Source organism: Sorex araneus, chromosome 2 (assembly GCF_027595985.1).
Source record: "Sorex araneus isolate mSorAra2 chromosome 2, mSorAra2.pri, whole genome shotgun sequence".
In the NCBI taxonomy this organism is placed as follows: domain Eukaryota; kingdom Metazoa; phylum Chordata; class Mammalia; order Eulipotyphla; family Soricidae; genus Sorex; species Sorex araneus.
Genome location: NC_073303.1, coordinates 157,026,412 through 157,040,780, shown reverse-complemented (window position 1 = coordinate 157,040,780; position 14,369 = coordinate 157,026,412). Strand labels below are relative to the sequence as shown.

General features: G+C 35.7%; 1 pseudogene; it reads left to right on the top strand.

Moving 5' to 3' along the window:
• The first annotated feature begins 642 nt into the window (after positions 1 to 642).
• Positions 643 to 14,369, top strand: part of LOC105942927 (cyclin-dependent kinase 4-like) — a 42,239-nt pseudogene continuing 28,512 nt past the window's right edge.

The following is a 14,369-nucleotide window of genomic DNA, read 5'->3' as shown; positions in this document are numbered from 1 at the left end:
AAACTAATGTTTCTTATCACTGATTCAGCATTTAGTATTGCTAAAATTATTATTTTATACATAATGCAATAATTCAATTATATCCATATATTTCCAGAGTTCAAGTTATTGACTGACTCTACATAATAAACATAGCATATCTTATATTTAAAGTAGTTACATCATATATTTATTTATTATTGAATCACTGTGAGATACACAGTTACAAACTTATCCATGATTTCCAGTCATACAATGTCCCTTTCACCTGCCTACATTTCCCATCAATGTTCCCAGATTTTTTCCCACCCACCCCCAGCCTGCCCCTGCCTCTATGGCACGCACTTTTCTTCTCTCTCTCTCTCTCTCTCTCTCTCTCTCTCTCTCTCTCTCTCTCTCTCTCTCTCTCTCTCTCTCTCTCTCTCTCTCTTCCCTTCTCCCCTCACCCCTTCTGAGTTTACAATACGGGTGCTGAAAAATATAATAATTAGGGCTGGTCACATGATGAGGGTGGGGATAAGGGGGACTTCTTTAGCATGAGACCTGTGTATCTATGGGCAGTGGTGCAAAGTTCAGCTGCCCTGTACATAACTTGAGTTATGTCAGGCAGGAACCCGTGCCTGGGCATCCATAGTGGGACTCCCCAGCAACTGCTGATACAGGATGAGGGTTTCTTCTGAACTGAGAACCGCTGCTTCTAGATAAGAACCAGGGGCTGAGATTAGATTAGTGTCGGTATCTATGGGATGGTGTACAACATCCCAGATCCCCACATGGCCACTTTGTGGCTGTTTAAAGTGTGGGAGTCTCCAATGAAGAAGATGCTGGAGGAAAACTCCCCATCATCACCATTGGGATGTGATGTTGCTGAGGCGGTTGGAAGCTTTTGAGCATCTCAATGCTGTCGGTCTGATGTATATCTATGCCAGAGGATGAACAGGGACAGCAAAGTGACGGTGATAATTGAACATATTGGACGAAGACTTGGGAACTTATCTGTATAAGGCCCCTTGCCAAGTTTGCAGGTGGAGACCATTAAGGATATGATGGTCCCTTTCTAAGAGGTCTGGATTTTCTTCATGCCAACTGCATCATTCTCTGAGACCTAAAGCCAGAGAACATTCTAGTGACATGTGGTGGAACAATCATGCTGGCTAACATTGGCCTGGCAAGAATCTACCGCTACCAGATGGCATGCAGGCTTCTGGTTGTTGCACTCTGGTACTACACTCTGGAAGTTCTAACACAGTCTCCATATGTAACACAATTGGACACGCGCTGTGTTGACTGCATCTTTGCTGAGATGTTTCATAGAAAGCCTCCTTCTATGGAAACTAAGAAGTTTTTTTTTAATTTTTTAAAAAATGTTTTTATTGAATCACAGTGAGATAGTTAAAAGCTTTTTTAGAGAGAATAGTTTGGTGCCTTAATGGCATTTTCCTCCATTCCTCCTTCTGAGCTTTATCCTTATTCCCTCTTATCTTAGGTCAGGGGGTGTGCCTTGTTTTCCCTTTGCCTACTTGATATCAGATTTATTTCTAGGCGAAAACAGAAAAAAAACAAAAAAAAATAAAGCAGTTAAAAGAGTTGACATAATTATATTAAGTACATACAAATCAAAAGAGAAAATAGAGTACAATTAGTGGCAATGTACATAATTCATAATGGATTAGTATCTTCAACATTGGACCTGAATTTATAAATTATATGAGGGAAAACCTAGAACTCTATTGTTTTGAATGCAAAGTCATCTTCAATGAAATGCACACAAAGTCATTGCAAGTCACCGTGCTTCAAATTTAAAAAATTAAAATAATGAAGGAAAGAAAAAATATTTTAATGTAAATTGGAGAAGGTAGTTTATTTATAATTTATTTATATTAAGAGCGCCTATAAATAAATAGGAACAAATGAGTAATCAAATTAAAGTAGATAAAATGCCAAAATTTTTTTTTTCTTCACCGTGAGGGTACAGTTACAGATTTATACACTTTTGTGCTTATACTTCCCTCATACAAAGTTTGGGAACCCATCCCTTCACCAGTGCCCATTCTCCACCACCCGTAAACCCAGTGTCCCTCCCACCCTCCCCAATCCCATCCCCCCCCCCCACCCCACCCTGCCACTGTGGCAAGGCATTCCCTTCTGTTTTCTCTCTCTAATTAGCTGTTGTGGTTTGCAATAAAGGTGTTGAGTGGCCGCTGTGCTCAGTCTCTAGCCCTCATTCAGCCCGCAACTCCCTTCCCCCACATGGCCTTCGACTACAATGTAGTTGGTGATCGCTTCTCTGAGTTGACCTTTCCCCGGAACGTGAGGCCAGCCTCGAAGCCATGGAGTCAACCTCCTGGTACTTATTTCTACAGTTCTTGGGTGTTAGTCTCCCACTCTGTTATTCTATATACCATAGATGAGTGCAATCTTTCTATGTCTGTCTCTCTCTTTCTGACTCTAAAATGCCAAAATTTTATATCCAAAGAGGAAACTCAAGTGTCCCAAAATTATTTTGTGATCCTTTAAACATTTAGTTTCTTTCTTTTTCTTATCTTTTCTTTTACTTTTTTTGGGAAACTTAGTTTTTTCCTTTCCTTTTTAAAAATAAGTCAATTGTTGGGGCTGGAGCCATAGCACAGCGGGTAGGGCATTTGCCTTGCACGCAGCCAAGGCGGGTTGGATTCCCAGCATCCCAGGAGTAATTCCTGAGTGCATGAGCCAGGAGTAACCCCTGTGTATTGCCGGGTGTGATCCAAAAAGTAAAAAATAAAATAAAATAAAAATAAAATAAGTCAATTGTTTTTTTTTTAATTGGATCACAGTGAGATAGTTACGAAGTTGTTCACAGTTAAAACTTCTAGCTTCCCCCAACTGCCTCTATAGCAGGCATATCTCTCTTTCTCTCTCATTCTCTCTCTCTTCTTTTCAGTATTATTGTTTCTAATACAGATACTGAGAGATTATCCTCTTTCTTTCTTACTACTTTACTTTCTTTTAGCACTCAGTTCTTGTCCAGAGTGATCATTTCCAATTTTTCCAAGTATTATTGTCACAGTGGTCCCTTGTCTATCATAAGACCCCACTTACCTGTGCAAGCTTACAACCATGCACCTCTGCTTTTTTTCTATATTTATATGCACATTTCAGACAAAATTTGTTTTTTGGTACATGTGAAATTTCCTATTTTTTTGTGATAAATGTAGGAGCAGATAAATAATTTAGTAACAAAAGTGGTTCTATACAGAAAAAAAGAATTGTAAGTTGAATAAACTATCTAAATAAAAAATATTGAGCAATAATCACAAGTTTATTTGTTTCATTTCTGTGTTTATTTTATTTTAAGGTGGGAAAATAAGAGAGTTGTAAACAAGCCCTGATGTAATTACACTTAATAATTCACTTTAGCTACATAACATTCATTTGACAAATATTTTTCCTGGAAATGTTTGGCATGTTCATCAATCAATTTCTATTTTTTAATATATCAGACACATTTAAATGAAATCTAAATAGCTATGTGGAAACAATTTTCTTATTTTACTATCTCTGGATTAATACTTCCCAAGTGGGCAAAAAGATCCCATTGGGGCTGCTGGAATTATCAAAGTGGTAAAAATAATCTGTAATGCAATTGGGAGATATTGAAAATAATTAAGGGGTCAATGAAAGCATGAAAATAGAAGAGTGGAAAATTTTGAATATCAATTATACATGTTTAATACATTGTTATAATGTGATTAATGCAATAGTGATCATTTTATTTTCAAAATAAACAGGCAAAAAAGCAGTTTATACTTGATGTTGTGACCACTATTCCAATAGCATAAGATTGCAAACAATGTTTGATCATGGTGAGAGAATTTATACTCTTCATTTGTTATATCCTGAAAACTCTGTGCTACTGTTATAATAAGCATAACATTTAAAAATTATATATATATAAAATCATGACTAAACCTTTGGAAAAGTGTAAACGATATACTAGTGAATAACATTTTAATCAGTTTTCTTTGTACAACGTACTGCCAATATGCCTTATTTGCTAATAAGCTTTTGTCAAATGCAGCTACAAAACCATCCAGACTAGAAGAACATTTGACAAAAGTTCATGCTGAAAGGAATGTAAAAATTTATTTTACTTCAAGCACTTCACAGAGAGACAGAGAAGGGAGAGAGTCAAGTGAGAGAGAGAGACAGAGAAAGAGACAGAGAAAGAGACAGAGAAAGAGAAAGAGAAAGAGAGAAAGAGAAAGAGGGAGAGAGAGAAGTTCAATATTAGCAATAGCATTCAGAATAGATGATAAGGGAATTGGGTGTCTCTTAGCAATCTTCCTCAACTTTTTCCCAACCATGATTCCCTTCTGACCTTGTTTTCTTTCTATAATCATCTGTTACATCAGCTGGCACTCTAGTCTTATGTTATGTCCACCCTTCCATTTATGTGACTTTTCATTTAAGGCCATTTAGATTATCCTGGGCCATGACAACCTATTGAGAAATGCTACTTCCTATGTTACATTAATGATTGCTAAATCTGTAGAACCATGAATTATTGAGGAAGCACTAATTTTATTGCTGAATGTGAAGTATCCACACTATGCTAAACAAGTGATGTTTGATAGTACCAGAAAAATTTCTTTAATCAATAAAACAAGGCAGAGAATTGATTAAATGTCTCAAGATTATTGGATCTGTAAGGATAATATAGTGGGTAAAATCACTTTGTCTTGCATTCCAATCAACCTGAATTCAATTCCAGGCACTATATACAAGATCCAGTTGTCCTTTCAAGTTTATGAGTTAACTGTGTCAAGAAATGAAAGCTTGGGGCTGGAGTGATTGTATAATGGGTAGGGCATTTGCCTTGCATGCAGCCAACCCAGGTTCAATTCCCAGCATCCCATATAGTCCCCCAAGCACTGCCAGGAGTAATTCCTGAGTGCATGAACCAGGAGTAACCTCTGTGCACCGCTCAATGTGACCTAAAAAGAAAGAAAAAATAGAAATGAAAGCTTACATTTAGCATACATGGAAATCATAAAATAATAAAGAAATAAAGAAATGGGATGGTCTATTATTTGGTAAAACTTGCCACCTGAAACTTAGGGAAATTTGATGCATCATGCAATGGAAGCAGGGGATTTGTTTTTTCCATCTATTATTTATTCATTAAAAAATATCTTGGGCATATCCAGCTAGTGTTCAGGGCATACCCCTAGCTCTGTGCTCAGGAATAGAACTCGTTGGGCTCCGGGAACTATATGTGGCACTGAAGATTGAACAAGCTCTGGCCTTATACAAGGCAAGTGGCCTACCTGTTGTAGAATTGCTCTAGTCTCAGTTTTGCTTTTTATTCCTGAGCGATAGCAGAGTGGGTAGGGCATTTGCCTTGCACACGGACAACCCGGGTTTGAGTCCTCCTACTCTCGAAGAGCCTGTCAAGCTACCAAGAGTATCCGGACCAAGAGTATCCCGACCGCACAGCAGAGCAAGCTGCCTGTGGCGTATTGGATATGACAAAAACAACAAGTCTCACAATGTCAATGTAACTAGTGCCTGCTCGAGCAAATCAATGAACAACAGGATGGCAGTGCTACAGTGCTAATACCCCTTAGTAATATCTTCTCAATTACTATTGAGAGAACTCCAGAACTCTCCACAGTCCTATCTCTCCAGTTCATAGACATGCTTTTTTTTTTTTTCCTTTTTGGGTCACACCCAGCAATGCACAGGGATTACTTCTGGCTTTGCACTCAGGAATTACTCCTGGCAGTGTTCATATGGGATGCTGGGAATTGACCCCGGGTGGGCCACGTGCAATGCAAACGCCCTACCCACTATACTATCACTCCAGCCTCCTCCATAGACATTCTTAAAAAGACATAACTCAAAGTGCTTTTGCCACTTTGCAGCACAAATACAAAATAGTCTTCTAAAATGCAATAGAGCTGATAGATGCAGTAATCAAATAATTAAAATTTAAATTCAGTGACAGGTATCAACAGATCTGGTTCAAAAGCGAACACCTAAAGTTTGCCCTGGAGTTTTTTAAATAGCAAAAAGAAATAGTATTTTCTTCTTTAGGTTTAATGGAACATCAGTTAAGTTAAATAAATAAATGAATTGTAAGCAACTGGACACAGAGTTTTAAGAATGCCACTGATCAAAATATAACCAAACATTAATAAACAGAAAACAACACAGCAGGTTCATTCTACTCACTAGGACAATTTTTAATACTATTTGTAATTTTTATTTTACTATTATTCTGAATTATTTCACTTCCCTGAATATAACGCAAAACTTACTGTGGTTGGTTTTAATATATAATTTTATAGTTTCAAGCCTCAAGGTGAAAGTTACACTTATTTACATTTCTTCACTGTGTTGTAGAAGATACATAGAAATTTAGAAGAAGAAGACTGTAAATTTGTCACTGCATCTTTTCTTTTGTTAACATAAAAAAGACTTTTAGTGGGACACTGAGTATTTCTTTAATTCCCCAAAAGGGGGAACTAGGCCAAATAATTTGAAAACTTCTGCAGTCTATCTTTGCAGTGAAGTGTGGGGTAATCATGATACAAGCATGTCTCTTTAAATTTAAATTATGTAAAATTAAATGAAATGAAGCATTTAGTTCCTCAGTCACACAAACCCTACTTCTTTTTCTCAATAGCCATATGCGACTTTCCAATTAGTGTAGACAAATTGTTTCTATCACAGAAAATATCAGTTGAGACCACTATTTCTGTCCTCTTTTGGAAATGCACTTGAACAAGGGCAAATTATTTCATATAGTCTTGAATAATTCTAGAACTATCTAAAGTTTGCATTTAAATACTTTTGACAAAACAGATGCCTAAATTATCATTATTTATTGCTTGCTCTCCAACCCAAGTGAGAGTTAAGTGAAAGCAAAACATCCCCATTGCACTATGTAAGCAAATTCACTTCCTTTCCACTGTATAAATAAATTGATAACTTTGAAAGGTTAGAGTTGCATTTAAGGTCTTGGCTATCTTAGCAGGGACTTAGGTATGGCCATGGCAGAAGTTTATTTTCTTCACGGCATCCTGCTCTTCCTTTTATTGACTTTCACAGTTTAGCTCTCAGGCATGGAGTCTTGGAGCTACGAAGTGGAATCAGCCTGCTAGGGTTCCAGCTCCCTGTTGCTGCCTCCAACTTTTCTGTCTTAGTGACAGCACCTCGTCTCTTACTGCCACGAAACTGGGGAGTTTCCTGCTCTTACAACTCTCTGGAGTATGTTTCATGTTTGTTTTTTTAGCTCTTTCAAAACCCATTTGATCCAAAAATCTCTTTGTTATCCTCTCCCCTCTTTAAATTTAGTTTCTGTGAAAAACTGAAGTGATCTCTATTTTACTGACGTGATCCTATTTAAAAAACAAGCTAAAACAAAGAAATCATGAGAGTTGGTTTAAAAAAAATAATGTGTTTAGAACAGTGTATTGTTACACAATGTTCTGAACGTTAAAGTTGCTGAGAGGAAGAAAAATGATCCGCTTAAAATAAAGGCAATCTTACTATGTTTTACTTTGTATGTTTGTAGAATAATAAATGACTTTCAATTACACTCCTCAACAATAACAAAATAGTCATGGTTTTATGTTGAAGTTCTAAATAGAAGTTATAACAGCTGAAATTTCCCAGAAGTCATTTCTAAAACCCTTAGGAGACCTTTCAGTATTAGCCTTTATGTGGAAAAAGGAGAGGTTAAGTATATGAAAAATAAAATTCACTCATTTTCCATGGAGTTCTGATTAGTATGTTGTTTTGGACTTTTTAACGGCAAAGCATTTGAACATTCTTACTCTGATTTATTTGGGAAGCAATTCTAGTAGAGAAAGTGGCATACATCCCCCTAAACAATAAAGAATATACCCAGAGATATTTAAAGCTATTACAAATTACCTCTTAATTTTAATAATGGTTTTTAAAAAGTTTTCTAATTATGTTAAAATGTATTTTGCTTGAAAATTTAAAATAAGTAAAAGATTAAAAGATTAAAAGATTAAAGGAATGCACTACTGATCTTTATCAGTAGTGCATTCCTTAATTTTGTTATATAGTGAGTTATTCACACAACTTTTCTCTTATCATTTTCATATAAAAATCCTCACATTACATATTTATGTGTATGTATGCATATATACATTGGATATGCATGTATACTTGTGTATATTTAAGTGATAGAAAACATATAAATCCCCAACGATGAATTATGCACTCTATTCACAAATTTATCAAGATAATATAAATGTAGTATCTTCAGTTGTTTTTTACAACAGGTTAATTTATACAATAACCAAATATGTCACACATCTGTGCAAATTGTTGACTTCTAGTCTGACTATATTATATATTGTTTTGTTTATGTTTCTGGAATTCCAATTCCTGCAATTTAATTTTGTTTCTTAAATGATGCGTAAGAAGTATCAGAAAAATATATGTGTTGAATGATTCCCAAACCTGGGTTTTTAAGCTTATTCCAAAATATTAGTTCAAATTCTCTTAAAATTTTCTCTCCTATATTCACCATTCATAATTGCTATCTGAATGAGCCTTTTTGGTAATAAATCTGCATTATAAGATGTAAAAGCTATTTATCATTGGGCCAAGAGTATTAGATCTTTCTAATGCTAACTATTAATTTACCTTTTTTCAGATAAAGGAACAAGCATAAAATGAACTCTGATGTCCTTTTTGCATAGAGATGTCTATAATTCTACAAATCAATTTAGCTTTATCAAACATATCTTTCCTTGGGAAACTAAAGCCAATGATTAAGCAGGGCAAAATAATTGAAATAATCAGTTTTGATTTTTAATAAACTAAATTGAATTCTGCTTTATTTCTTATATGCAGCAAAGTTTTGAAAAATATTCTAAAACTCAGTAATACATTGAATAAAAATTAAAAGCACACTTCCTCTTTATATATCTGTGCTTAGGAGAGAGAACAGTCAGGAAAAGTTAATTGAGTTAAAACATTATCTTAGAAAATTTCCTAAATAGCAAGCACTCTAAACTAAATAATTATAGTGATCATTACATTTTTGACAAAAATAAAAGTAGGGTCGAGTTTTGTACAATACTTTATAATTGATCATATGCAAATAAAAATTAGATATAATCATTACACATTGATTCCAATTGTTGCATAGATATCATCATCTTAGTCATCATCATCTTGCTGATCATTGAATTTCTCAAGGAGTCTCAGTAATGTCTCCATTTGTCCTAGCCCTGAGATTTTAGAAACCTCTCTTTACTCATCCTTCCAACGATGCCACATTGCAGGCTCTTTCAGGTCAGGGGAATGAGACCCAGTATTGTTACTGGTTTTGGCATATGAACACACCATGGGGAGTGTTCAAGACTCTCCCATGTGGGCAGAAAATTCCCAGTAGCTTGCCAGGTTCTCCCAGAGGGAGACAGAGGCTATAAGATGCTTCAAGGAGCTTGGTTTTAAGTCTCTGGATATTAGCCGTTGGTGGGATTACACGGCACCAGGGGTAGTCCCTGGGTGTGACTGCCTAGCTACTGGAAAAGTAGGCTTGGAGGTCTCATCCCTGGGTCCCACACAACTGGGTTTCTCTGCTGGTACCTTCATGCATGAAGCTCGTCCGAATGTTCACACATTTGGAGCCTTGAGCATGGCTGTCTCTAGGCTTCGGAGGTCTTCGGCCACGGGAGCTCTGCTTCGGGTGGAGAGAGAAATTGGAGCCCACCCCCTCCATAGGGCCCCGGCGAAGACAACCAGGCATGCGGGCAAGAGACTCTCTGAGTGTAACTGTGGTAGTTATCAATATTTTAATAGGTCACAGAAGAAAATATATAGTAATAACTTCTTTGATTATTCCAAGAAATACAGACTAAAGAAAAACAGAAAAACTGAGAAGCTTGAATCAACTTATAGTAATAAAGTGTACGGTATTCTTATTAATGATAAAGACATGGAATCTGGACAAATCATGAATATAAGTGAGTGAAAGTGGCTTAAAAGTGAAAGGGAGATAGGAGGAGACTCTGAGGTTGTATACTGTAACACTTGTCAATTCTATCACCCAGTAGTTTAATACTCTCAAGGCAAAAATACAGAAATGTAGAAGAGTCTTGTCTTGTACTTTATTCTTTCTGAACTACAAGCAGCAGAGATGGGAAGCATAGTAAGCATACATTGTTTATTTTCATTTATCTATTAGATTTTAAGATGTTTCTTTGTGTTGTCAAGCATGCATCATGTTGTAATTTAAGCTTTTCAATGACATGTATATGATTCAATAACATTCAGATTAAAATAAATATAACATTCAGATAAAATAAAGATAAAAATAAAATATCATTTAATAACAATAATAAATCTTTCGGACGAGCCTCATGCATGAAGAAACCAGCAGAGGAACAAAGGTGTGTGGGACCTGGGGCTGAGACCTCCAAGGCTGCTCGGATAGGGACTGGGCCTGCTCCGCCCAGATTTTCCATTTCTCAGTAGCTAGGCGTTCACACCTCCCCAACCCCACGCCTGCCCGGCGCCATGTAATCCTGTCAACAGCCAGCATCCAGAGACTTAAAAGCAAGCTCCGGGAAGTGTGATATCTTATAGCTTACTTGTCCCTCTGGGAGAACCTGGCAAACTACTGGGAGTTTCCTGCCCACATGAGAGAGCCTCCCAAGGTCCCCATGGTGTATTAATATGCCAAAATCAAGCTGGGTCTCACTCAGACCCTGAAAGTGCTTCCAGTACAGCATCATTGGAAGGATGAGTAGAGAGAGGCTTCTAAATTCTCAGGACTTGGACGAATGGAGACATTACTGAGATCACTCGAGAAATTCGAAGGTCAAGGGGATGATGATGATGATGATTAATAACAATCAGATAAACTGAAGATGGTTACTTGGCTTGAAAACTTTCTATAGTGATCCTAGAAAAATTACATCTACTGGAGTACTGACAAATTAGAAAAATTACATCTACTGGTAGTACTGATCAAACTGATCAAATTATTTTTTCAGTTTGCTGATTTTCCACCCACATGAATTCTGGTTGTGTCATATGATCAACTCTGGAAAAAGACATGAATAGTTGAAAAAATAACCCCCCACCCCGCCACACACACAATTAGCTTCTAAGTAAAAAAACAAATTAAACAATATGTAACCTAGTCTCTCCCACCATATACTAGAGGCAATGACAGAGAGACAGAGAAACACAGAGACAGAGATAGAGACAGAGACAGAAGGAGGGAGGGAGGGAAGGAAGGAGGAGGGGCTCTAGCCTATGAACTATGAAATCACTTTGCTGCCAGATAGTTCATCACTTCGATGCCCCAACTGTGACCAGATGTGAATGCAGTATCATAGAAAATCTCAAATAACTCTAAGAGAATCTTCATCAAAGGACCTGTCAAACCACAGATTATGATAAATATCATATTTTTTTCTTTTTAAGAAAAGAAACAAGAGGTTTACATAGAGAAATTTACTTAGAAAAAGAATTTACTTGAGTGGGAGAAATAGAATAGCAGTTCACGAGAGAACACAGGTTTCTCTAGAATGGAAAAAGCAGAGAGAAACGTGTGTTCAAGGGAGAACATGGGCTTGAAAGAGCAAAAATAACTGCTGTTTTTGTCAATATATTATGAGGTACCTTGCTGTAGTCATGGATCAGAAAAACAAAGACAGTAAATGGCAGAAAAACACAACCTGGGAATAAAATAATTAGGGAAATATACAAACTACTAAAAATTCTAGGGATATTCTAATTAACAAACATGAGACGGGTCTACAAAAGTTGACCCGTCTTAACTAAATAAATAATTCAACATTTAAATAAAGCAGAGAATTATGTCCTGTTTCTTAAATAAGTAAATGGAAATGTTGTACTTTAGACATTTAGGAATGGTGCATGTGAGTAAATGCTTTTATGACTCCATTTCAAAATATTCGTGGGTATCTTCTTTAAAACTTGGTTAGAAGAAAATGCTTTACCTTCCTCCTCCTAAAACTGCATTAAAATGATAATAGAAATCAAGGTATATATAAAAGATATTATTAGTCGTGCTATTTTATCCATTTCAAGAATATGGAAAGCTGGGGAGGAAAGATGACAGATAAAGGGTAGTGACCAAACAACTTCTTAACAGATACTTTAAAATAGGACCCCCAAAAATAATCTTCTAAGTCGTGCTCAGATGAACCCCTCAGAGACCACAAGTGTCCCTGATGGTGGGTAGAAGATCAAAGGTTGAAAAAAGAAGTGACATTTGCTTCATGAATTAGTTGACTTTTCTAGAGCACATTAACTTTGAAGTGCCTAATGACCTGTATTCAAGTTCTCACTATTGAAAATGATACAGAGGAATTTTTTTTAGCAATGAAGTTAAATTAAATTTGTTAGGGTGATGAAGGAGGGATATGTTTGGAGAGAAACATTCAGTGATTGCTGGCATCTTATCAACTTCACTTTTATGACTTCCGAAGTCTTAGGGTCATAGTATAATAGCCTGTATTGCACAGGTTATGTCCAGCAAAAAGTGAATGGACAAAAAAGCAAGTGAAAGCTAAGATATTGCTCATGATATGCTGCTGCAGCCTTAGGTCCAGGCTTTATCTACTTAGAAAATGAGCCCTCTTATTCTAATTCATCTGAGGAAAACATATGACATAGTGCCTTCTATTATGATAATAATGGTATAACAACTTTCAAAAGTATTCCAATTAAATAGAGATTATAATGATTTAACTATATTTCTTAAATATGAAATTATAGGTAGAGGTGATGATGCACATTCACTTGTATCACTTGTCATCCCGTTGATCTTTGATTTGCTCGAGCAGGTGCCAGTAATGTCTTCATTTGTCCCTGTCGCATGCTAGTGCAGTCCAATTATATTTGCTTGATCCAGGAACAGGAAGAGTCTCAAATCGTTCATTCAAGGATTTGAAGAAGAAATCTGACCATATAGTTGGAGGGCGGCCACATCCTCTTCTGACATCCCGTGGAATCCAGACAGTAACAGCTCTAGTCCAGCAGTCATCTCTGAATCGCATTACATGATTTTTTGATGCCTTGGCAAACGAGACAGCGTCCCTGATTCTTGACCATCGACAGAGGTCACAACTCCGGATTCCTTCTCTCACTTTAGTGAGATGTGATACTCCTAGCATAGTTTTTTTGATTCCTCTTTGGGATACCCGAATGGTGTTCTCATCCTGTTGGTGTATGGCCCAGGTCTCTGAGGCGTATGTTAGTTTTCTTTTCAATGATACACATTAAGGAATATATATATATATATAAATATATACATATATATTGTTATATATATACATATATTGCATTAAAAATGTTAAAAGGGAAAATTAAATAGCATTTAACTAATATATCTAGAAATACCTGAAAATATATTATAGTCAAAAATTGAGAAAACACTATGATTCAGTGAGGGTTGAAAAAGAATGTCTGAAACAGAATGTACTAAAGAAAATCCCTGGAAATTCTATCATAATTTGCCTTTTGGATAGCTGGTGAGATAAAAGTCTTAGAATTGTCCAGTTTTCTTTTTTACAGTAATAATATATTCAATCATACATTTTTAATGTACATCATAATTGCCTGCATAAGAAATACTGTACAAATTTACTGTTTGCTGAGTGTGTATATATCTATATGTAAATTTATATATTTCTTTTTTATATATCTGTGCATAGTTATCAAGAAATCATGAGTTAATAAAAGAGATTTTTGTTACTTTTAGACATTCAAGCAAAGCTGTAATGCAGTTTTATACTAAATTGATATTTAACAATATAAGTCTTGATAGAAAAAATGATATAAGCAATCTATTTACATATATGACAAGTCAAAGACTTAGCTTTAAGGAGAATATGAAATAATGGTACTTCATATTTAAAATTTTTATATTCTAAAATTGTATTCTATTAATTTAAATAAACACTTCATATTAATTGATATAAATATTCAAATTTTCTATAACAGCAGACTCATTTAAAAATAATATAACATTAACTATAGAGTAACATAGTGTATAAGGTGCTTTCCTTGCATGCAACTGACTGAGGTTTGTTCCCTGGCACACATGACAATCCCTAGCTTGCCAGGAATGACTTTTGCCAGTCAGGAGTAACTAAAAAGCACTGTTTTTTACTTTTCAAAGTAAGAGTAACTAGTCTTTTGAAACACCAACTGGAATACTTGAATATAAAAATAATTAAGAAATCCTTAAGCGATTGTTATTAGGCACATTATCAATATGAAGATATCATGTTTTATAGGTTCTTTATCACGATGATTTTTAGCGCAAGCTATCACAAAGTAAAAGCTGAGTGACATATTCGATATGCCAAAAACAGTAGCAAGAA